The sequence below is a fragment of the Rhinopithecus roxellana genome, chromosome 11 (assembly GCF_007565055.1).
Source record: "Rhinopithecus roxellana isolate Shanxi Qingling chromosome 11, ASM756505v1, whole genome shotgun sequence".
In the NCBI taxonomy this organism is placed as follows: Eukaryota; Metazoa; Chordata; class Mammalia; order Primates; family Cercopithecidae; genus Rhinopithecus; species Rhinopithecus roxellana.
The window spans coordinates 31,922,780-31,949,365 of NC_044559.1; the positions used below are offsets into that span (position 1 = coordinate 31,922,780).

Genomic DNA, 26,586 nt, shown 5'->3' on the forward strand with positions numbered 1-26,586 from the left:
GCCCCGGCTCCGCCCATTTTTCTTGCCTAGCGAGTGACGGGCCCACGCCGGAGGGGTGGGGCGGGGAGGCTGGAGCGAGAGTAGTGGAGGGGCGGGTGGGGCGGGGCGAGTGGGGGAGGGGCGGGCGGGGGGCGGTGGTTGGGCAGCGTCGCTTCTTAGGAGGAGGAGGAGGAAGAGGAGGAAGCAGGGCGAGCGAGGAGGATGGCGGAGTCGGGGCTCCTGACGGTAACCCGGGGCCGATGAGGCGGAGGGTGTCTGTTGGTCGGTTCTTCCTGCCTGCCTTCCTGTCCGTCGGGCAGTCGGGCTGGCTGTCGGTAGGGGGAGGCCCCGCGCGCCCTGACAGGCGCAAGCCGGCAGCGCCGGGGCGAGGCCCGAGGGGCCAGGGCCCTGGGAGGCGCCGCCGCCGTCACTTTCCTGGGTGCTGTCTCCGGGAGTGCGGGGCCCTGGGAGCCTGCTCGCGTGGGAGCCCGCAGCTCGGCGCGAGGAGGAAGGCGGTCGGGTCTGACAGCGGCCGGGGCCGGGCCTGCGGCGGCGGCGGGCGGCCAGAACAGCGCCTGGGCGAGGGCGAGCCGGCGCGAGGGCGCGGGCCGGGGGCGCCCGGCCGACAGTCTCGCTCTTCTCGGTTCCCGGGGGCCCCGGGCCCAGTCCGCAGGGCGCCCAAGTCGTGTAAATCGTTGGCGAGGGCCCGGGCGCAGCGGCGGTCATACAGGGTGGGGTCTCTTCGCGCCCCCTCCCTAGAGCCCACCTTGCTCTCCCATTCTCCTCTCCCTGAAAACCCTTTGAGTGAAGAGTGCTGGATCGGCTCTGGGTGTGTTGCCTGGCGAAGCGAGTTGTAGCCCTTCGAGACCGCCTCGTAGAACATGCCGGATGGCAACCTCGCCCCGTGATAGCACAGCTTTTAGGGAGAGAGGAAAAGTAGTCTCACTCTCCCCCGACTCCCCCAGGCTCATAACACAAGAGGCTTTGGGGCAAGAAGATTTTTTTCCCTAGCCCCTCAACATCCATTGTTTTTGTACCATCCCCCTCCCCCCATGCCTAGGTGGAAGAGTAATGACTCCAAAGCATTAATTTGCCTTTCTTTCTCTTTATTTCTTTTCTTTCTTTTTGCTCTTTCTTTCTTTTTCTCTTCTTCCCTCCTTTCTTTCAGCAGGCAGTTTGTGTTATTGTGGAATTATGGATTTACAAACAGGTGGAATAAATAGCGATTCGGGAGCTAGAAAGAAGATGCTTTGTGTGTGTGTTTAAGCCCTTATAGTTGGCTGTTTGATTTTCTTGTCTGTTGCTTTGTATCGTAATGGGGGTGATGAGAATAAAAGAGGAAGCACTGTTTTGCAACCTACCCAAAGAAATATTTTCGAAGTCTCTGGGGATGCTGAAGCAAATTTAGGTTGCAGATGTGGACTGTATAGTATTTGCCTCCAGCGTGATAACTACCAGCAGTGTCTAGGCTTACACCTGTGTCATTTCGTATACTTTTCGTCGATACCGAGTGCGTCTAGTTTCTACTCAAGAGGGACTACTATATCAAAAGCTTTTTGTTATGTTTTTCAGAATCCTAAGGTACACTTGTGTAGCCAAGTGTTTTTGTAACTAAATGCAGCAAAAACTGAAAAATAGTTTCAATTTTAAAGACCTCAGTTTATTAGTGTACTTACTAATCTTTACTCTCATCCTCCATGCCATGGGCTGTAGAACTGTTACTGTGTACTTGAAGAGACTTAGCTATGTCATCCAATTTGTAACATTCAGTAAGGTTATATTTATAATTTGAATTTATCAAGTGTTGATGTTTTGCTCTGTGACAGTGAAAAGAATTTTAGGAATAAAGCATGCAAATGACCATTCTCATATGGAACTTAAATTGAGTATAATAAACCTTTTATCTATTTGGACATAAAGTATATTGTAAACTTTTTACGTAATTATAAATACCCATTTGAAAAATAGACAAAAATAAAGACAAAACTAAATAAAAGCTTTGTCTAAGGTTTATAACTTTCAAATGGCTGAAATTTAATATAAAGCCAACATATAAAACAATATTGAAATCCCAGTTTCAAATTATGGACATATCTTTAAGGGTATGGCATTTTCCCAAGGTGCTTGTTCAGTTTTATTTTTAGTTTTTAATTTTTATGGGTACATAGTAGGTGTTTATGGGTTATATGAGATATTTTGATACAGGCATACAATGCATAATCACATTAGAGTAAATGAAGTATCCCATCATCTCAAGCATCTACCCTTTGTGATGCAAATATCCGATTATACTCTTATTTTAAAATGTACAATTAAATGTTGAGCATGATCACCCTGTTGTGCTATCAAATACTAGATCCTATTCTTTGTGTTTTTTATATCCGTTAACCATCCCCACATTCCCCCTTCAGTTTTGGAAGAAACAGCTACATTAAAAGTTGACATTTCTGATCACTCATTATTAATATAATTTTTAAGTTTATAAGTTTTCTCATAAATTATTATGGATTAAAGAGTGATATTAAAATATACATTAGTAATTTGCAGCTAGATCTTTTTTTAGTTTTTAAACTACCGTATTCAGAAAGTTCATCAGAGCTGTTTTTCTGGTAGTTGTAGCAAGTAAAGGTCATGCATCAACTTGTGAACTACAAGCCAGTTGGAAATTTGAAACATTTCATGTTTAAATAGAAACATGAAAATTACAAATTCCTTTGTCACACTCGCTGGAATTAGGCTTTTAAAATGTTACTGTTTTTTTCTGTGACTTGGGTCAGGGAAGAATGACTTTTCTGTCTCCACATCAGAGAGACATAAACTGGAATTGTATGTGGAATATTTCCAAAGATGGCTTCCGAATAGTGGTTGGTATAGTTATTGCTTTGACTTACCTGTATGAATTATGGAGGATGGGTGAATAAAGTTGAAATTCTTTATTATACAGGTGGATAAATTATAGTCATATTTGCCTTAAAAATACTCATTTTCAATATTTGTTGTATAATTTAATATTTCTGGAAGACTGTTCTTTAAACCGTTCAGATATTTTGATTTTTTTGTAAAAATATTTAAATATAAAAATCTGTGTTTTGACTAAAAGATATAAACTCTATATGTAGATATAAGGATGCATATTTTTGGAGGCTGAAGATTAAGTGAAATATATCTTTAGAATTTGGTTTACTATATCGTTCATGTATCTTTCATGTTTGGAAAAGCATAAGATTTATGCTTATAACAAAATAAGGTTTAAAAAAAACCCCAAACAATAACAACAAAACAAGTTAACTCACAAATCCTTCAGTGAGTTCTGAGATTTGTAGCTTGGACTTGGGAGAATTCTGCTACTTGTTTATAAAATATCAATTGATAGAGGAAATTTAAATATAAATTGGATATTTTGACATTTCTTAATAAGATTAGTAGGGATTGGTATTTTGCTATAGATGAATAGATGGAAACTGTAATTTAGAAGTAGAATTATACATTAAGTACTTTTATGTGATACTTAAATGAGTACTTCAAATAGTAAGTGAGTTGGTATTTTTGCTTGTTGGTAGACCTTTATTTCATGCTTTATAGGTTATGCATTAGACATATAAGTTGGCTGAATCTTAGACTAATTTATGGACATATATCATCATCTGCTATCCTTGTAACCCCTGTTTTAACTGCTTGGCCTTCTGAATTTTGTTTCATTTACTTGTTACACTGCATCAAAGTCATGCCCTGTCGATCTTTTTTGAAATATTTTCTTTTAATATAGTGAATTTTTATGTTTTCTGACTGTGTAAACTGACTTTTAAAATCTAAATAATTTCTAAATTACAGATGACCTGTGGTATGCTTGAACTTCATATATTATAGAGTGTTTTTAAAAGTGTTTATTATTGCAGGTTGAAACATATATACATAAGTCTGAGAAACTTTTATGTTCTAAAATATATAATTGAATTATTTTAATATAAATCAGTGTTCATTCTGGTTTTGTTTGGTATTTTCCCCCGGGTCTCAACTTTTTAACACAGCATCTTTAATTCAGCAAAAGCAAAGTTTGTACACACAAAAGGATATTCTAATTACCAAAGTTTATACACACAAAGAAAAGTTTATACACACAAAAGGATCCTTAAGCTTTTGAGATGATGGTAGCATATGTGCTTCTTGAAAAAGCGTGCAATTCCCATTATCAAGACTTAAAAGAACACTAATTCATTTTCACACTGTATATCTCATTCCAACTTCTCTAAAGGTCAGAACTGCAAAAAGTAGTACATGCTCTAAAAGCCAAGGATTCATTTATAAGAGTGAACATACTGCTTGTAGCTAAAACATTACAGGAGACCTTTAAAAAGGGTATAATTTGTCCCTGTGTGAAATGAACCTGTAGTATTTTTATAAATTATTTCTGCATGACTATCTTTTGTTTATAGCACTAGGAAGACTTCTAATGTTTAAATACTTTATTTGCCTTTAATTATTATTTAAAAGTCCTATAATTTTAAGTAATTTTACAGCTGACAAAGATAAATCTTCTTTTCTTTTAGTTTTTCTAATGTCTTGGAGGTAAAGTGGAAATCGCCTGTTCTGACACATAATTTCTACAACTTGGAGTTAATTTGATCAGTTAAATTTGTTTTTTTCAGTTTCCAGTTTTGTGTTGTATAACACTCCTTCCTGCTTTCAGTACTTTCTCAGTCTTGCAAATAGTCTTTAACTTTTCAATTTTGTTCTATAAATATTTCTCAGTAACTACAGTTTCACATTCACCAATGTCATGGAACTTCTGCTGAATGCCATGTGTGTCCCAGGCTCTCTGGATACAGAGATAAATATGTTTCCTTCTTTCAGTAAGTTCAGAATTTGTTGCATGAACTGGACAAGTCAATAGTTAATTGTTAAACAATGTGATACATGCTTTTAACAGCAGTATACACTGGCAGACTCAGATGAGTTAAGACTCAGACTGCACATATAACTGGCATTGCCTACTGGAGGACAGGACTGGAACAAACACTTGAGGAATAAGTAGGATAGAGGAGGGTAGTAAAAGCACAAAGGTTAGATATGTTTAGGTCCATTTGGACAATTAGAGAAGAATAACAGTTGGATTCTAATAATAATATTAGGTTGTACGGTAATATTAGGTTATATGGTAATATAAGCTTCGATTAAAGCTTATATTATTGTTAATAATAATATTTCTTATGTTCTAATTTTATTTGGGCTTTGAACTGCAGATCTGTATTAATGTTGACCATACTATTACTTAAAGCTTTACCTTCAACACCTGTGAAAAGAAGGGAACCATTTTCACTGATTTTTCATTAATATTTTAATTAAATACAAGGAGAATATATCAGTGTAACGTGGGTAATAATTCCTAGGTTTAGAACTTGGATAATGATAATGTTTCGAAATCATACTTAAGGCTGGGCGTGGTGGCTCACACCTGTAATCCCTGCACTTTGAGAGGCTGAGGCGGGTGGATCGCTTGAGGTCAGGAGTTTGAGACCAGCCTGGCCAACATAGCGAAACCCCGTCTCTATTAAAAATACAAAAAATTAGCTGGGTGTGGTGGCAGGCACCTGTAATCCCAGCTATTCCGGAGGCTGAGGCAGGAAAATCTCTTGAACCCTGGAGGTGGAGGTTGCAGTGAGCCAAGAACGTGCTACTGCACTCCAGCCTAGGTGACAGAGTGAGATTCTGTCTCAAAAAAATTAAAAAAAAAACATACTTAAATATCTTTTCTCAGCATTTATGTTTCATGTTAAGAGTAACATTTATTAACTTTCTTAGAATTCTTGGCAACTTTTTTTTTTTATAATCATTTAAAATGTACTCTTTTTTGAGTATTACGTTAAAAAATATTTTCCATACTTACTTGACAGTGCCTCTCTTTAGGTAAGTCAGACTGTATGGTCAACAGTTATATCCTAGAAGCAGACTTTGTAATTGGCTTGTGTGATTTAAAAGTTTTCTGAACTTGAGAATTGAGTAATTTTTCATGCAGTATTTTTTGGGTTTTTTTGTTTTTGAGACAGGGTCTCTTTTTCACGCAGTATTTTTTTGTTGTTTTTGTGGGTTTTTTTTGTTTTGTTTTCAAGACAGGGTCTCGCTCTGTCACCCAGACTGGAGTGCAGTGGCACAATCATGGGGCTCATTGCAGCCCTGACCTCTCTGGGCTCAAGTGATCCTCCCACTTTAACCTCTTGTGTAACGAGGACTACAGGTGTGTGCCACCATGCCTGGCTAATTTTTCTATTTTTTGTAGAGACTAGGTTTTGCCATGTTGCCCAGGCTGGTCTCAAACTCCTGAGTTCAAACAGTCCACTTGCCTTGCTCTCCCAAAGTGCTGGAATTACAAGTGTATGCCACCATGCCTGACCTTTCATGCAATATAATTTAATACTTCTTCCAGGGCATAGTGAGGCCTAATTTTGATGTCCCAAACTCCATTCCCTGCAAAGTGCCATAGTTTTCTATGTTGAAACACTCTCATTTGCATTTCTTGATCCTTGTAATTGTTTTTATTATAGAAATTTGAGAAATTTCTTTTTAAAATACTCATATTTTAGCAATTGCCTTAAACATGTTGTTACACCTCATTTATCTTGAGATTTACTTACTAGGAAACTAAAACTATCTGGTGTCATCTGCTTGGTTACTACCTCATGCACTCTTCATGTGGCTAAACTCTAACCACCCTTCAGGCCTTAATTTTGTATCCCATACTTTGGGAGACCTTCCTTTGATCCCTAGTTAGGTTCTTCAGTTTTAAGGTGTCCTAGTGCTTGTACTTCCTGTTTTATAACACTATTTTTGTAATTGTATGTTTGATGTCTGTCTTTACTGCTAGACTGTAAGCCTCAAGATGAGCATTGAGTATGTCTGTCTTATTTACTGTTCCACCAGTATACAATGTCTAGACTTTGTCGGCTCCAAGTGGAAAAATTAGTTTTAGATGAATAGTCTACAGCTCCAAAACAAACTGAACAGGCCCAAAGGACGGACAAAGAGATATCATAATGTTCTTGTTTTTAAACACACATTTTCTGTTCTTAGAGTCCGTCAAGCCTTAATTCAGGCATTTTTATTCTCACATAGTGTACAATTTTTAAAAGTTTGGTAACCAAATGTAAAAAGGACTGAAATTACTCCTAGAGGCATAACAGAGTTGAAAATAAGAGCAGAAGAAAAACACTCAAAAAGCAGATGCAAGATGTTTTGTAAAAACAGCAGTTTATAGCAACTTAATGTTATGACAAATGTACATAGAATATTTCAAGACACTATTTGTTTTATATATAAAATAGTATAAAAATAATGATCTAGGATCATGAAGAAGAGATTATTGGATATTAGTACATTTTGTTAATGATAACATAAGATCATGTATTTTGGAAAAATTCCATTCAAAATGATACAATTTAAAACTTACTGTGTTAAGCTTTTCTTACTGGAAAGGTTTGCTTAATGAGGTAAAACATACTAGGTAACAGTATTTATTGAACAAAGTTAAGTTGAAACAAATTATCTGAAAGTACTGAATCAGTGCAGTATAATATACTACTTTATAATTTGTAGAGGTAGATGTTGTACTTATCATGTGTTTCTTTGTTTACTTTGCTATGAAATATGTAAAATTGAGTAGCAACATGTTTTTCTTGATCCACTTCTAATGAAAACATAACCTGTTGCATTGATAAGACAAAATAGCTAAGTATTTTTTCCACTTTTATTCTGTTAAAGAAAATAAGCTTAATTCCTTGGCATTTCCTGGTTACCTGTACTGGGAGAATTAGGTTGAAAGTCATAGTTCTTTGCTAAAAGTATGTGGTGTCTGACAGATTGGGTGACCTGAAATAGATCATATTTAATTCAGTTTGGGTTTGTATATATCTGGGATATATATATATATATATATATGGTGAATTCAAAATTTCACCAGAGCTTTATTTCTGGTTCAAATAAATTATGTTTTATTTAAATATTGCGACTCTTGAATTCTGTGACTATTAAGGATAGGTGGGAGAGCTAGTTATTTTGCTCCTAAAAGAAATACTGGTTTATCTACCTTGTGCTAATTGCAACTCTAAACTCATAGAAATGGGATGCTTATATACTAGGCGGCTTAAAATAGTAAGGTTTTATGATTTAATCTTGAAGACATTTATTTCTGTACTTTGGAAGTAGTGATTTGAAATTCTTAATACTAGAAAATGGCCTAGTTTCAGAACACCCACTAAGCAACTGTGGGAACTCAGTATGCTAAATGGCTGGTAGTGCTGCAGTATTTTTAAAAATTTCCCCACCTCCTGTTATATAATAGCTTATAGTAGTACAACAGAATATGAGTATTTGGGACAGGAACAAAGCATACTGAAACCTCTAAATGATGTGAGATTATGTCAGGCTTTGTGTTGGGCACCAAGCACCTTAAGATAGTCAGATATAATGATGGTTAGTGAATGTTTGAATAAATCAGGTGGTAATGTTTTAGGTTGCAAATAAGGCTTGTGAAAATAATTATTTGGAGGCTTGAGAAAAATGACTTTTAAAATGGATTCACTATTTTTAAAACACAACACTCTTTTAGTAGGAAAAGTAGGATAACTCTGGTATAAATATTCCAATGATGCTTGTGTACAATACTTAAAACTTTTAGTGAAAATAATTTTTATTTAAATATTTCCCCTGGCCGAGTGTGGTGGCTCATACCTGTAGTCCCAGCACTTTGGGAGGCTGAGGCGGGTGGGTCACCTGAGGTCAGGAGTTAGAGAACAGCTTGGGCAACATGGTAAAACCTCGTCTTTACTAAAAATACAAAAATTAGGCCGGGCGCGGTGGCTCAAGCCTGTAATCCCAGCACTTTGGGAGGCCGAGACGGGCGGATCATGAGGTCAGGAGATCGAGACCATCCTGGCTAATACGGTGAAACCCCGTCTCTACTAAAAAATACAAAAAACTAGCCGGGCGACGAGGCGGGCGCCTGTAGTCCCAGCTACTCGGGAGGCTGAGACAGGAGAATGGCGTGAACCCGGGAGGCGGAGCTTGCAGTGAGCTGAGAGCCGGCCACTGCACTCCAGCCTGGGCAGCAGAGCAAGACTCCGTCTCAAAAAAAAAAAAAAAAAAAAAATACAAAAATTAGCTGGGCGCAGTGATACATGCCTGTAATCCCAGCTACTTGGGAGGCTGAGGCAGGAGAATCGCTTGAACTCGAGAGGCAGAGGTTGCATTGAGCTGAGATCACACTACTGCACTCCAGCCTGGGCAACAAACAAAAAAATATTTTCCCCAGACTGTTGTGCAACGCAGTCATTGTAGCATTGTTTCAACCTATGAGAACCAGATACTGAAATTGATTAGAAACTATTAAAAAAAAGTTCACTAGTTTTTATTTACTTTTTTATTCAGGAAAATATAGTTATAAAGGAATTTGATAGAACATACTTTTACCAGCTTATTTTGTTAATTTATAAAGGGACCAAGTTGAGCCTGCACTCGTTGTAAAAGATAGATTAATATTAAATGTTTCAGATAAAAGATTTTGTGATATGAAAAAGGATGGACTTAAATTTGTTTTAAACGTCAGCTGTATGGCAGGTGCAGTAGCTCACATCTGTAATCCCAGGAGTTTGGGAGGCTGAGGCAGACAGATCGCTTGAGCTCACGAGTTTGAGATCAGCGTGGGCAACATGGTGAAACCCCGTCTCTACCAAAAATACAAAAATTAACAGGGTGTGGTGGCATGCATCTGTAGTCCCAGCTACTTGGGAGACTGAGGTGGGAGGATGGCTTGAGCCTAGGAGGTGGAGGTCGCACTGTGCTAGATCTTGCCACTGTACTCCAGCCTGGGCAACAGATCCAGACCCTGTCTCAAAAAAAGTCAACTATGTAACTCTTGTAGAGTTAGCTCTGTGAATAATACCTTAATGCATAGGAAAAAACTTGCCAGGCTTTTTCTCAGTTGGAACTCAGTTGTACCTGATATTTGCAAATATGTATGCATATATATAAAAATTCCATAATATAACAACAATGATCCTGTGCCAAGATCTTGAAGATTTTTATTTTATCAAAGCTGAAATTGTTTAATATAATTGAAGTTTTCTTATATTTTGTCATATTCAAATTCTTTGAAAATTGATAATCTGTAAATAGTAGATTCATGTGGTAAAAATAAAAATTGTTCATTAGCACATCTTATGGCCATTATCCAGTTTTTATAACTAATTATGCAAATTGATAATATTTGAGTTGCTTCCAAGAGCAACGAAGAATCACTAATGTCAACATTCTTTTCTTCCTGGCATGATTTAAATAGTATATCACTTGCTACTTGCAAATTACTGTATGATTTACATGTTTGTGGTATGGAAATTTTTTCATATCAAAGCTTCTTTAACCTATGTGGGAATCTTATTTTGAGATTTTCTTAATCTGCTTGAACTGACCCATAGACTGTGTGGCTTAAACGACAGTATATATTTCTCACAGTTCTGAAGGCTAGAAAGTCCAAGATTGAGATGCTAGCCATTTCTGTTCAGAGCAAATGAAGAGTCTCTTACAGATGGTGGTCTTCCTGCTGTATCCTCAGTTGGCAGAAAGTGAGAGAGCAAGTTCTCTGGTTTCCTCTTACAAGGGCATTAATCCCATTATGAAAACCCCACCCTTGTGACCTCATCTAAACCTAATTACCTCCCAAAGGTCCCATCTTCAAATACTATCACGTTGGAAGTTATAGCTTCAGCATAAGAATTTGGGAAGGACACAATTCAGGACATAGCAGGATTATATTCACAAGATAGTAGATAATACATACCAGTTGGGAATTGTAGGGTTGTGTTTAATGTGTTAAATTACAAAAATAAAGTATCCCTTTATGTATATTAAAAAATACAAGCAAGAGCTGCCTTTCAGTATCTTGAGTAACTTCTGATGGGAGAAATTCCTTATTACCCTTAAATTGTGTATGGCTGCTTATTATGTTTCTTTTGATCTTATATGAGGAAGATTTTTGCTTTGTGATATTTTTAAAAATGTAATACAGAGATAAATGAGATATTTTTAAAACCCAAAATATATAAGTTCTATTTAATAAACCAAATTGTTAGGATAGTATATAAATAGTTGAATGTACAGGTCTTTCTCTAAGTCTCAAAAATGGACTAAGTGTTAAGAAAGGCTAGCTGTTTTATAATCATGGCAGCTTACTAAATACTGACTGATACTCGAATATAAGATACCTTGAGATCACACATTCTTAGTCTTGTTATTGATAGTGCATTTATTTTTTTTCATTTTTTTCCTGACAGTTTCTGATAGTTAATAGAGTGAGTAATGGAAAGGATTTATAATGAGATAGACCTAGTGAAGAAATGTATGGTTTATATGTACAAAAAGGTAGTAGTTAAATTTAATTAACATTTTTTAGCTTAAAAGATCTGAAAATCTTTTTTTCTTTGAAAATACTATGTTGAATATTGTAGTCATCTTAGTGTATGTAGCAGTTAAATTTTCTTTTTTGCTTTACACTGGTAATTAAATAACTAGACTTTTTTTTTTAATTGCCAGTTTGCATGGGAAATGAGAAGTAAAGTATATCTTGGGAATACTTAAGTTATGTATGACATGTTTGGAGTTCTTTGGCAAGAAAGGCAATTTAAGCAAATATTCACAAGTAAATCTTTGTTTTTTTGTTTTGTTTTTTTTTTTGGTAGTGTTTGGCATTTAAAACTTTTCAGATAATGTTTGGTCTTTTACCCTTTGACATTTACCATTATATCTTAGTACTTTTGAGACTTTTAAATCCCCTCTTCCCTACCCTGCCTTTTAACTGTGAGACTTTGGTGGATAATTTTGCAATTTATGCATATGATGAGTTGAAGTGTTGTACAAGAGAGCTGTAATCCCAATTATGGTTTATATCGTGGATTGGGTAAACAGGAATTTTCAGTTATTTGCTCTAACTCTTGTTTTCCTAGAATGTAAATTACACATAAAGTCTTTTGCTTTCCCATAAGAAGTAATGCAGATTTCCTAAACAACTCCCATTTGCTACTATGTAAAATAAATTGGTCCCATGTCTCTCCATGTCTTTCCAAAGTATTTTATTTTGCTTCCTTACCAAGGAGGGAAAAAGTTGAATGAAGGAATTTGAAGATATTATGAGTTGTGGATTCTTGACATAATTCTAGTTAAATGGACAAGTGTAGAACATTTTCTTTTTGTGGACAGCCTTTAGCCACTGTCCTGCCTCAGGTTCACTTGTGCTGCTTAAAGATGTGCTTTTCCATTTCTCTGTAAACAGTAACATTCTTTTGAGCATGTTAATTTTGGGTGTTTTCTCATTCTTTGGACTAATCTTTTTGGTCTTCTAATTTTGATAGTTCCCTTTTAAACTCTTAAACTGCAAAAAGATACACCTTTACATGATTTAAGTGGGAGAGCTCTTTCTTTATATTTAAAAGAATAAGAAGCCTTTACATCATAATACATAATGGGAAATACAGTTGAAATCTTGTCATTTTTAGGTATTCATGTTAAAATTTGAGTGACCTGGAGTTAATTTTAAGTCGGATATAGGGGAACTCCATGCATGAGGTGAAACCTTGTTTATTGTTCATTTATCATGTTATTCAACCAGTATTTATTGGGCATTTATTTTGTGCTCAATGAGTTCATAATATTGTGTTGTACTTTATAGAGTAAAAATTGCTGTCTAGAATGGCAGATAAAGCCAAATTAGCAAGTATTTATTGTTCTTTCAATAAATATAAGTGTTTTATGTGCTAAATATTCTAAGTATTGTCCTAAATACTAGAGTACAACTGTGAAAAAGGCAGAAGGGTTCCTGTTTTCCCATTACCTTTAAATGAGAGAGTCGGACAACTAACCTGCCAAGTCTAATAATAGCATGATAAGTGTTCTGTTAGGGGAAGTTTTAAGTGGGAACACAGAGGAGGTGATATGCAGAAAGGCTTTTAAATAATGAGGAAAAGCCTTCCCAGACCTCTAAGCTGAGGTCTGAAGAGTAAGTAGGAGTTAGCTCAGCGAAGAATTGTAAATCTGTGTTTCTGGCAGAAGAATATAGCTTGTGCAAAGTCCTGGAGACAGGAGATAGAAGTCTCTGCCAAGGGATGTGAAAGAAGTTCATGTGACCATAGTGCAAGATGGGAAATATTAAGAGTGTGGCAAAAGTACGCAGGGACCAGATCTTCAAGACATGTGAATTATTACTAAGAAATTTGGGTTTAATCCTGAGGGCTCCCCTCAGTTCTTTTAATTGGACATTAACCTGATTAGATCTCACTGTTTGAAAGATCACTAATTACAACATAGTGATTAGGTTAAGAACAGGATGGGAAAGTGAATATGGTGAGACCAGTTAGAAGGCTATTAGAAGACAGAATTTGGTATACCTTGAAGCATGGTAATGGCAGTGAGAATGAAGAGAAGCCAATGGCATTGAGAAATCTGGGGAGAAAAATTGATAGGATTTGGTGATTGTCAGAATGTAAACATCGAAGGGGAGAGAGAAGTCAGGATGACACCACCTGTATTCCTGGCCCCCTTTCACCTTTTTTGGTTGATTCCTGCTTAGATGTTACGTAACCTCTAAGGCTAACCTCTAAGGCTAACCTCCAAGGCTAACCTCCAATTCCCCTAACCTCTAAGGCTAATTCAAATGCCTTCCCTTTGTGTTTCAGCAGCACTTACTCGACTTTTTTCTTGCTTTACTCACTTGTGTATAAGCTTTCAGGCAAGGATTGTGCTTTATTGTTATTGCATGGTTTGCACCTTGCAAAGTGCAAGGTATACTAAGTGCGTTACACTTAGTATAAATGTTGACCAAATGAAAATATACTTTTTATATTTTATCTTTATAAAAATTTAAATATAATTGGAGAAAATTGGTTTTCTGAACTGCTAATATTCAAAAACTTGTTTTACAACTTTAAAGTGAGTCATATCATTCCATGTACTTCTGAATGCCACTTGTAAAAACAATTTATATTGTAATTCTGGCTGGAAGTAGTAAATCTATTAAGTTCTTTATGGGTAATCATAGACTAAACGATCTCTGATTATTATTTAGGTCTCTTATGCAGTCAGGTTTTCCTTGTAGGTAAAGTTTTAATTGGCTTTATCCTTTATCAGTTTAAAAATTAACGTAATGGTTAGTGTTATATATTTTATTTCAAAATGAGAGTAGTTTTTTTTTTCTAATTATGAAAGGAGTGATTGCTCATTATACAATTTAAAAGGTATACATACAGAGATAAAAAGTGAAAATCACCTGTAGTTGAAGGATAGCATTGCTAACACTTTATGGATGTTCTTCTAGACTTTCAAAATTTTATATATATTTATGATTATATATGATTAAGTTAAAAGAATATTAACAGTAAATACATATGTTTGTACAAGATAAGGTATTAATATCATTTATACAAAGAATCTTAATAGCCAGAATGTAGCCAAATAAACCAATAGAACTGGGATATTAAACTTTAATTATTACAGGAGACCAGGCGGGTAACATAAATGAGTGAATCCAGTAGGGGAAGTATATGAGGTGGTTGAATTGGAGAACACTTGGAGAGGGCAGCTCCTTTTCAATGCCAGTTGATTTTTGACATTAAGAAATACAGAGCTGGGCGCAGTGGCAAGCACCTATAGTCCCACTACTGTGGAGGCTGTGGTGGGAGGATCTCTTGAGCACAGGAGTTCAGGGCTGCAGTGCACACTGATCACACCTGTGAACAGCCACTGCATTCTAGCCTAGACAATGTGGTAAGACCCTGTCTCTGAAAAAACAAACAAATAAAAGAAATGTGGATCCAGTCCAGTGATGCCCATATCTTTTGTTTTTTTTTTAATGAAAAGTTTGGATTTTTATGTGAGGCTCCCAAAGATTAAATTCTGGCAAATTAAAAAAGCCACAGTATGTGTTAGACACGATGTAGTTTTTAGCTGTATTTTGTATGAACACCACAAACAGTGGAGGAATGGAAATATTTGTACACTGTTACTAATAATTACATAGATTTAAATAATATATCATTTTTCATACATCAGATTGATGAAAATGATTACTAATTTACAAGACTGGAAGAGTATAAGTTGATGCAGGCTCTTTGGAAGAAGGCAGTTTGGAAGTACATATAAAAATTTAAAGTGCATATTAGTTTGGACCTGACAGTTCTACTTTCAGGAATTTGCCTTACAGAAATATTAGTCCCTGTGGGTGAAGATTTATGTTCAGTGAAGCATTATATATCTTGGTGCAAAAAGATTAAAAAATGGAAAATAGAAACAACCTAAATATCAGTTGATAATAGGAATGGTTAAATTATGATATAACCATATCACAAATCATTGTCAATGGAAAGATGAAATATATCTGTATTCCCATGTGGAAAGAGTCTAGAATTTACTATTTCTTATTTATATACAAAAATTATAATTTATACACATAAAGTTACACTATGCTGTCATTTTTAATATCCATACAATATTGCATAGTACCATAATTTAGTCTATTGATGTACATTAGGTTATTTCCAATATTTTGCTGTTTATATGCACATTGCAGTGAACACTCCCTTTCCATATGTCCTTGCAGTGTTGTCTCCTAAGATATTTCCCTTTTATATTTTATATGGTGACAACATGAAATACCTGAACTCTGTGATATCTTGGGGGGACATACATTTACCTCTGAGAATTTGCTATTTGTGTGACCCTTGAAGTGAGTGAATGTACCTTAGGCATGGTAGACAGAGAACTAACCAGAAAAGTGGCACTGTGTTTAGTCATCCTAGATTCTTTTAAGAGTTTTAAAGGTAACTTAAGTAGTAGTTTTTGTCTAGTCCATACATGCATGTGGTGTAAAATTCAAAAAGTATAGAAAGGTTAAGTAATCTTTCTCCCACTCTGAAACCTCTTCTACCTAGTTTCTGTTCCTGGGAAACTACTATGAGTTTATTCATCCTTCTGCACATATTTTATACATATATGTGTATTTTATGCACATATATGTATATTTTATGCACATATATGTATATATTTTAAGTTTTTTGTAAATGATAGCATACTATGCTGTTCTACAGTTCACTTTTTCTCACTTAACTGTAATAATATCTAACACCTAGTGCTTTGTCTAGGCTCTAACAAGTGTTTTTGTATTGATTACTAATCTTCATCACAAACGTGAGAAGTAAGTAAATATTATTCCCTTATCACAGAGGAACAAACTGAGGCACAGAAACTTTAAATGACATGCTAGTAAGTTGTTAGCTGGAAGGTGAACTCCAGCATCCGGCAGTTTGGCTCCGGAGTCTTTTAGCCCATTTGCTATACAAACTCAGTTGTTGCCCCATTCTTTTTATTAACTACATAGTATTCCCTTGATAAACTTTAATTTATGTAACTAGGTCCTAGTAGGTGGACATTCAGGTGTTTTCATATATTGCTGTTACAGATTATGCTAGTGTGAATATGCTTGTGCTTATAAATGCCTGTGTCATTTTGAATATGTAAATCTCTATTTCATTTTCATCCATTCAGATTTGGGGGTTAGGGGAGTCTTGTGTTCATATAGTTACATTCTATTTTGAGATCTAATCTGAGACTTTTAAAAAATGAATTTATTTAGCTCATTTATATTTATTATAGCATTATGGTTATAGCCTTATCTTTTATAGCTAATGGACTAAGAGATAAGGTATGTTAACAATGGAAATATACTTAAAGATGTAAAGCAGTACAGTATAAAGCTATTAGCATTCCTTAATCTGTTTACTCTCACGTTTTGTTGGTTATATAAAAACATTGTCAGGAATTGTAACAATTACGTTATATTCTGTAGCCATTGCCATAGTTTTAGACCAATAGTCGAGTGCATTCAAATGCTCAAAGTTTGTTCTTTCGGATAGTTTTTTAAAAATCTTTTAGATGGCTGAACTTTATCGTCGAGTATTTTCTTAAAGTTTATGAAAACAATATTCCTTAGGGTTTTGTATGTTTAGCGATGTTTAGCTGTTGGTTTCATGCTGGGGATAAATTCTTGAATACTCTAGATACTGCTTCACTGATTTTTTTTTTTTTTTTTTTGAGATGGGGTTTCACTATTGTCACCCAGGCTGGAGTGTAATGGTGCGATCTTGGCTCACTGCAACCTCCACCTCCTGGGTTCAAGTGATTTTCCAGCCTCAGCCTCCTGAGTAGCTGGGATTACAGACACCTCTCACCCTGCCCAGCTAATTTTTGTGTTTTTTTTTTTTTTTTTTTTTTTTTTTTTTAGTTGAGATGGGGTTTCACCATGTTGACCAGGCTGGTCTCAAACTCCTGACCTCAGGTGATCCGCCTGCCTCGGCCTCCCAAAGTGCTGGGATTACAGGCGTGAGCCACCACACCCAACCTGCTTCACTGATTTTTAAACATTGATTCCCTTCTCCTTCACATGTTAAGATAGTAATGTTTTTTGCTTAGATTCTCAAAGGATTCTCTCTTTAAATCTTTGAGAAACAGTCATTTTACTATGGCAGTATTTATCTTGATTAGTCTGCATCATCTTTTCTTAGGAAAGGGCATGTCCTTTTTTTTTTTTGGTCCAATCCTGACTCTATGTTTTAGTGATGCCACATGAGGTCTGTGAAAGCTTCAGATGTTTCAAGCAAGGGACTGTTGGGTTTGCTTTTCTGACTGTCATGTAATTTACAGAACTGAACTAATAGTTTTAAGATTTGAAGATGCAAGCCATTTCCCTGGCTTGAGCTCTTCTAGCATCCCTCTTTACCTTCACTGTATTTAGTAGACTTTCTCATATAGTGTGGTTAGGGATATGTCCAAGTTTGTTGAAGATGTAGTTTGTGTTTCTGTTTCTCACTCTCCTCTCCTAGTTGTTTTCAGATATTTTTAAGAGGAAAAGAGGGGACCATACCATCATTCTCCTGCCATTTCAAATCAGAAATCCTAACAGCTATAGGCCAGTCCAGTTTTGTCAGAATTAAGATCACTTTAAGGAATAAAATGTTTTGATGTAGTTTTCTGAAAGCCAAAAATAGTTCATTTACAGAGGTTCTTTTGGATAAATTTTTTTTTATTAAACAAAATCACAATTTAACATATGAGTTTGATCATATCAGTTTGTAGTTAGGAAGTCTTGTGCATTAGAAAGCATTAAGAATGAAACTGTTAAGTCTAGAATTAAGAATTAAGCATGAGACCAGAGACTAATGCCTAAAGACTAATAACTAAAGCTAGGGTTTAGTTTTAGAGGACTCATCAGCTCTACAGTTTGCCTTAGATGATGATTCTTCTTTCAGCTGAATCTGAAAATTAAACTTTCATGTGCTAAGTTCTGCTACTAGAATATTTTTAAGTCCTTTGGCTTAATGAATGTTAGTTCTGGAATAATCTGGTATTCTGAATGGCATCTTGTTTTTCAAGGGTAATGTCCATTTAATTTCCTCACTTAATTGGCCCTATGTGTTAAAGAAATACATTTGAAAAATTTTGATAGCTAGTGGGCAAGCCTTCTCTTCTCTGATTTGAACATATTCTTATATTCGTTTGCCTGAGTTTAATTTTACCTGTGAAGAGAAGCTAAGTATTTTTTCCACCCCGTTTCTTTTATGTGACTGACTATATATTTCTTAGTCTCAAATATAAAAACACATCTAATAGCTTCACAGAAAATTTTAATGCTTGGTAGATTATTGGAGCTTTCAGTTTTTAGCCTTTGTTATTTCAATTATTGATCATTTCAGTATTTTTAAAATCTCAATTACATTTTTAATAATTTATAATAAAATTCAGTGTTTTAATTTGATGATAGTGCCTGTGTTTAGTACTAAATAAATGTACTTTGAGCAGTTGAAACACTATGAGATATTGATAGATATTTCTCAAAAAGGGTTTTGTGATCCAAATAAATTTGGGATATCTTCTATGTAATATAATAATGTACTTTGCGAAGAATGTATAGAACACTAATAATTTCTACTTAAGGAGTGTAATTACATTGGAAGCACATCTTATCCCAAACCTATTTGATAATGGAACTGAATGTTATAGAAATACATTTTGGGAAATGCCGAGAATATATTATAGAGTATTTTCAGATCAGTGTATTGTTATGGTATTTCAAAACATGTATTTGCATGTCAGTTGCTTTTTAATGGGAATAAATAATAATTGCTGTCCCAGGATGTAAATATAATAAGAACTAACTGTAGTAGTGTGTTTTCTATAAATCTGAGAATTCTTTGACATGGAAATTTTGTTACAGTTGATTTTCCAGACTAAAAGTAATTCTTGAATGCCTCCTATGTATTAAACATCAAAAATTGATCTCCTTTGGAACTACTTTCTGTTAAGTCTTAGTAGGAGGAATGTTAGAGATCTTGTAGCCCTCCTGACTTATTTTTCAGATGTAAAAACTGAAGCCTAGAAATGTAGCTTTTGCCTAAGTCACATTGGAACCAAATCCTATAACTCCAGATTTTTTTTTGCTGTTTTTTTTACTGCCTTAAAAATTGTATTTATTTATTTTTTTGAGACTCCGTCTCACTGTGTCACCCAGAGTGGAGTGCAGTGGTATGATCGTGGCTCACTGTAGCCCCTATCTCTTGGGCTCAAGCCATCCTCTTACCTTAGCCTTCTGAGTAGCTGGGACCATAATCACATGCCACCATGCCTGGCAATTTTTTTTTATTTATTGTAGAAATAGGGTTTCCTTATGTTCCCCAGGGTGGTCTCGAACCTCTGGCCTCAACCAATCCCCCTACCTTGGCTTCCAAAAGTTCTGGGATTACTTTTGAGTACATTACTTTTGAGATGGAAAGCTAGGTGGTATCTCCACTTAGCATGAGAATTGAGGTAAGATATCAAGTCATCTTTGATGTTAGATTATGAGGTATGTCAACTTTAATATATGTAGAACTCAAGTTTCTAGACATCTAGTTTCCCCCTCACTTCTCTGAATTATTTTTCTGCTAGGCAAGAGAAAGAGTAGTTTTAAAATAAGCATGTACCCTTACCAATATTATACTAAGGAATAATCAGTGCTAGTTTTTAAGAATTGGTGCACAGGCCAAGAATGGAGGAGTCGGATTCTTTTCTCAACTGAGCTACATCATCCCTTCCTATTGGTCAGTTGTGGAAATATTTTCCTACTATTAATGGAAAAGTGGACTTAAATGACTATGAAGTTAATCTCTAAGGTACTGAATTTAAATTTATAGAATATATATATTTTTAACATACTTTTCAGAAAGATAATTGGCTTCTTGGTTATATATAATTGGCTTCTTGGTTGAAAATAATTGGCTTCTTGGTTATATGAATTATGCATTTAGACATAATGTATTATTGGAATAAATTTCTCTTTTAACTACCAGAATGATAAAAATTATTAGTGCTATCTATAGAATCAGGACTGAAATGATAGGAGAAAATTTTTTTTTGAGATAGACATGTGGATTTTGTGTATTTTGTGGGCCACTCATTTTACTCAGTTTGCCAAGACTGGAAAGCAGTGCTGCCTTTCCTAATCTTGTTTCATCAAAGTTTCTTGGGGTTTATGTGTCTAATCTTTATATTAATTGTGGTGCATGTTCTTCTGTTTCTTCTTCTGTGCCTCTTTCAGAGATGCATAACTCTCACATACTTTATATTTTTCTTAGAAAAGAAATGAATCATATTAGGAAGAAGGCACATCTTTAGGGTTAGGTTCAAAAGTCAGCATATATGTGAAAATAGTGTATATTAAAAATATCCATTCAAAGTCCTGTAAATGCTGAAAGTGTAATACATGTGATTTTGCATGTATCATATATGTAAATTCAATTATTCATAGTTATACAATTTTATATGGAGGTTATATTAACAAATTATTCAGGTGCTGCTTAGGTATTACAGCACATTTATGAACATTTTAATTTACTGATTCTGTTTCTTGTCATCTTTATTTACTGTGATGATTTTATCAGTTCCTCTCTTATTTAATGGTTTTCTGTTGTCTTTAATTTAGATTTTTTCTTTTAACAAATTGAGGAACTGTCACCATCCACTCAACCTGGCCACTTGGATAACTGGTATACATTTTATAGGATGTTTGGATATGTTGAAAAATGATTCACACACTCTTTCTGTGGATTGACCACACACATTTGTCTTTCCTGAGGAAAGACAAAATAGTGGTGTTTGTGTTGGTTGTTTTTTTTTTTTTTTTTTTTTTTTTTCGTGACAGGGTCTAGCTCTGTTGCCCAGACTGGAGTGCAGTTAGCACAATCTCTATTCACTGCAACCTCCACCTCCTAGGCTCAAGCAGTCCTTCCACCTCAGCCTCCCAAGTATCTGAGACTACAGGTACATGCCACCATACCCAACTAATTTTTAAAATAGTTGGTATTTAAGTTATTTCTCTCTCCCCATCTCTCACTTTTTTTTCCTAAGTTCTGATAGGTTTGTAGTGATCTGTCATTGTGATTTTAATTTGCATTTCCCTATTGATTAATGATACTGAACATCTTACTTGAACATACTTGTTTTCTGTATCTCCTCTTCTGTGAAATATCTGCTTGAGTGTTTTGCCCATTTTCTACTTGTATTATTTCTTTTATTAATGTTGAGGTTTTTTTTTTTTGTTTTTTTTTTGTTTGTTTTTTGAGACAGCATTTTCCTCTGTCGCCCCGGCTGGAGTGTAGTGGTGCGATCTTGTCTCACTGCAACCTCCGCCTCCCAGACTCAAGTAATTCTGGTGCCTCAGTCTCCCAGGTAGCTGGGATTACAGGTATGTACCACCATGCCCGGCTAATTTTTGTATTTTTAGTGGAGACGGGGTTTCACCATGTTGGCCAGGCCGGTCTCGAACTCCTGGCCTCAAGTGATCCACCTGCTTCAGCCTCCCAAAGTGAGGCATGAACCACTGTGCCTGGCCTAATGTTGAGTTTTGAGAGTTCTTTTTATGTTTAACTGTAAGGCATTTGTCGAATACATGGTTTTCAAATATTTTCTCCCAGTCTGTATAGCTTGTTTTTTTTCATTCTCTTAACAAGATCATTTGTGGTGCAAAACTTTTTATTTTTGATGAAGTGCAGTGTATAGGTTTTTTTCTTTTATGATTTTTTTCTTCGTGTATATTTGAATTACTTTCTAGTGTCCTTCCATTTCAACCCAAAGTACTCACTTTAGTATTTCTAATAGGGCAGGTCTGTTAGCAATGAGTTCTTTTGAGTTTTTGCTTATCTGGTAATGTCTTCCTTTTACCTTCATTTTTGAAGGATAGTTTTTATGGATATAGAATTCCTTTTAGACAATTTAAAAAAATACTTTTAGAACTTTGAATATGTCATCCCACTGCCTTTTGGCCTTTATATTTTCTGATGAGAAATTAAATGTTAATATTTAGTATCTCTTGTACATGATGAGTCACATCTCTTGTTGCCTTTGTTTTCGGTTTTTTCATCCTCAGTTTTCTAAGATAAAGAATTCTGGGCCGGGCGCGGTGGCTCAAGCCTGTAATCCCAGCACTTTGGGAGGCCGAGACGGGCGGATCACTAGGTCAGGAGATCGAAACCATCCTGGCTAACACGGTGAAACCCTGTCTCTACTAAAAAAATACAAAAAACGAGCCGGGCAAGGTGGCGGGCGCCTGTAGTCCCAGCTACTCGGGAGGCTGAGGCAAGAGAATGGCGGGAACCCGGGAGGCGGAGCTTGTGGTGAGCTGAGACCTGGCCACTGCACTCCAGCCTGGGCGACAGAGCCAGACTCCGTCTCAAAAAAAAAAAAAAAAAAAAGAATTCTGTCTATCAGCAGTTTGATAATCATCTGCCTTCATGTGGATTCTCTTTGAATTTATCTTGCTTGGAGTTAAGCTTCTAAAATGTGTAAATTGATGCTTTTCTTCAGAACTGAGATGTTTTCAACCATTATTTCTTTTCCTTCTTTCCTTCTGGGACTCCCATTGTAAGTATGTTAGTTCACTTGATGATATTCCACAGATCTCTGAGGCTCCATTTCTTTTTCTTTATTCTTTTTTTTTTCTTCTGTTCCTCAGACTGGATAATATCAATTGACTTATCTTCAGCTTTGCTGTTTCTTTCTTCTTCCTGCTCATCTCTGCTGTTGACCACTTCTAGTGAGTTTTCCAATTCAGTGATTGCACTTTCAACTCCAGGTTATTTGGTTCTTTTAAAAACAACTTATATTTCTGTATTGATATTCCCTATATGGTGAGACATTGTCCTTATACCTTCCTTTAGTTCTATAGGCGTGTTTTCCTTTAGTTCATTGAACATTTTTAAAATAGATAACTTACAGGAAATTGGATTTTAAATTTTCATTTACAACTTTTACCTAAGTGAACATGAGCTATCACAACCTTCTGTGAGCCTGTGTCTTCAACTCTATGGCTTGATCAGTAATAAATGGCTGAGTTGTTCTGCTGGAACACTGAAACCTTGCTGACTCACTAGAGAACAAAAAGTAGTCTCGCCGGGCGCGGTGGCTCAAGCCTGTAATCCCAGCACTTTGGGAGGCCGAGACGGGCGGATCACGAGGTCAGGAGATCGAGACCATCCTGACTAACACAGTGAAACCCCCTCTCTACTAAAAATACAAAAACTAGCCGGGCGAGGTGGCGGGCGCCTGTAGTCCCAGCTACTCGGGAGGCTGAGGCAGGAGAATGGCGTAAACCCGGGAGGCGGAGCTTGCAGTGAGCTGAGATCCGGCCACTGCACTCCAGTCGGGGCGACAGAGCGAGACTCCGCCTCAAAAAAAAAAAAAAAAAAAAAAAAAAAAAAAAAAAAAAAGTAGTCTCACGGCCAGGCACGGTGGCGCACGCCTGTAATCCTAGCACTTTGGGAGGCCAAGGCGGGTGTATCACCTGAGGTCAGGAGTTCGAGACCAACCCGGCCAACATGGTGAAACCCCGTCTCTACTAAAAATACAAAAAAATTAGCCGGGCACGGTGGTGTACTCCTGTAATCGCAGCTATTCGGGAGGCTGAGGCAGGAGAATTGCTTAAATTCGGCAGGAGGAGTTTGCAGTAAGCTGAGATCGAGCCACTGCACTCCAGCCTGGATGAAAAGAATGAAACTCCATCTCATTAAAAAAAAAACACACACACAACAAAAAGTAGTCTCACTATGTTAAATATTAAGAGTGAGTAACTTGTGTTTGTCAAATTGAGAACTTATTTTCCTATATCTAAACAAGGAAGTTAATCTTGAGGCAGTAAGAATGGAATTAAGAATTCTGGTCAGGGAAAGTCACATTGGCCTTTTATGGATCAATTTTAACAGTCTGCGTTCTCCTTTTCTTCTTGGCAACCCAGAATCTTTCTACCAACTCTTTTAGCACACTTCTTCCACCTATTATCATTTCAGATCCTCTTTTGCCCCAACTTTGCCCCATGTGGCTACGGATTGGATTTGATCTCACCAGTCTCCTCCTCCTTGCTCGTCTCAAAGGAAAACCTGCCTGTTATCTCCCCGCCTTTTTGTTCTTATAGAAAAACTGAGAATGACAAAAACATACCATGGAAAATTTATTATGAAATCTGAAATGTGACATGTTACAAAGTTCATAAGCTCCTTGTTCCATGATATATTGTTATATCCATTCTTAGGATATTCCGTTGTGATACTATTTTCTGCTTTTTATTTTGAAGTTGGTACTTATCCAGGCCCTGTTACATTTTACCATTATCCAGTGAAAATCTATGGATCCTACCTTTATGTGTGCTCCTTCTGCCTACAGTGGAAGATGAAGATTATTCAGATCACAAATAAAAAGTATGTATCTTTGAGCCAAAAAAAAAAGCCAACTTAGAAGTGTTTAATAAGTCCAATATCTGAATTTCCTCAGGGACAGTTTCTGTTATTTGCTTTTCTTCCTGTGTATGGTTCATATTTTCTTGTTTCTTTGCCTATCTATCTTAAAATTTTTTGTTGAAAATTACATTTGGACATTTTAAATGATAAATGATCTTTGAAATAATGTGGACATTCTATTAGCATAAAAATGTCAAAATAGTGGAAACTTAAAATAATTTGGCAACTATGAAAAGCACATTTTGCCCTCTCTCCAGGGTTTGTTGGAATACTTGTAGTTGGTTCTTCATTTAATTACTTTTGTGAATTAATTCTGCAAACTCTATTTGATGTGTGTGACTACCTCAGTAGATCATTCAGTCACTAGTTGGTTAGCTTAGTTGTTGCTAATGACTGGACAAAGATTTCTTTACATGCCTGGAACCAGTAAATCTCCTAGTCTTTGCCAGAGAATTCTCTGTGTGTGTGTTGGGGCATGCCTTCAACACTCAGCTGGGTAGTTGGCAACTCTGCCTTGTCCTTATGTCCTGCTTGTGCAGAGCGTCAAAGCTTAGGGCCTTTTCAGGTCTTTATTGAGCATGCACACAGCCTTAAGCATGTATATGATCTTCTAGATTCCCAGTAATATGTCAGAGCTTTTCAAAGTCCCTATGGGTATTTCATTCTCAGCTTTTTGTTTTAAGATTTTAGTCTTTTGCTCCAACTGTTATTCACTGCTTCAAGTAGATGTGGTATAAAACACTTTCTTGTAATTTTTTTCAATGAATATCTCCCTGGGGACAAGTCGTTTTGCATTGTGCAAGCTCTGAGTCAGGTCACATTGCAAATAGGGTCTTCCTGGAAACAAGATCAGTCAAGTAGTAATTTGGGGGGAAATGAAGCTTTGAATGAGCTACAACTCTTGCTGCTTTTTAAGGTAGCTTCTAGAGTGCACTGGGAATGTGAGCTGTCATTTCTTCGAGACTACTGTGGATCCGGAGAGCAAGGGATGGGTCTAGGGCAAGTTAAAATGTTAGAAAACTCATCATTCTTACTGAGATTAAGCTTTTTAAAAATAAATGCGACTTGGATGCAAGCTTTTTATTAATTTTTAGAGTTCTGATAAAGGTGATTCTGACTATATTTTCCAGTTTTCTTAGTGCTTTTGTTGAAGAGAGAATTTTTAGAGATCTTTACTCTGCTGTTTTCTGTGATGTCGCCTCCACTTGGGCTTTGGCATTCCATACTGACAGACCTCCATGTTTGACTCTCCCTATCTCCACCCCAACCCCGCTCAGACTCTGACTCTCCATGCTAGGCTTACCCTCTGTGTGAATGCCTTCTTCACCTTACTTGAAGTCTTAACTGTTCATGATGTTCAGCCTCCCCTTTAATCATCAAGCCTATCATGTAGAAATCTTCCTTACTCTCCTAGACTCCAGTATCACACTGTGGTTCATCACTACCTGTGGATGTTCTTCTCACCCCCAATCAGGTTCTGATTCTCTAGGTTGAGCTGTCTTCCTATGAGCATTCCCACCGTATCCCAGTTGGCCTCTTAAACCTCTTGTGGGTTACCATAATATGTCAGTGTTTATCTCTTCCTGTTCTGACTGATACCCTACACAGAACTGCATCTTTGTGGGATTGTCCTTTTCATCCTACTCAGGCCCTGAGTAGGATATGTTAATCAAATAAAAATCTCTTAAGTTTGAATAGTATAATCATGATATCACTCAGTGAAATCCTTGATATCTTATTATTGTAGTGGTAGCTTCTG

At 36.4% G+C, this 26,586-nt stretch overlaps 1 protein-coding gene across 2 annotated transcripts in view; it reads left to right on the forward strand.

Moving 5' to 3' along the window:
- The first annotated feature begins 127 nt into the window (after positions 1 to 127).
- Positions 128 to 26,586, forward strand: part of SHOC2 (SHOC2 leucine rich repeat scaffold protein) — a 92,441-nt gene continuing 65,982 nt past the window's right edge. The window contains exon 1 of one of the 2 annotated variants that reach the window (XM_030941331.1): positions 128 to 225. The gene's annotated coding sequence lies outside the window, so the exon portion shown is untranslated. Of the gene's footprint in view, positions 226 to 24,395; positions 24,789 to 26,586 lie in introns of those variants that run through there. The other variant, XM_010370333.2, reaches the window with a different exon arrangement.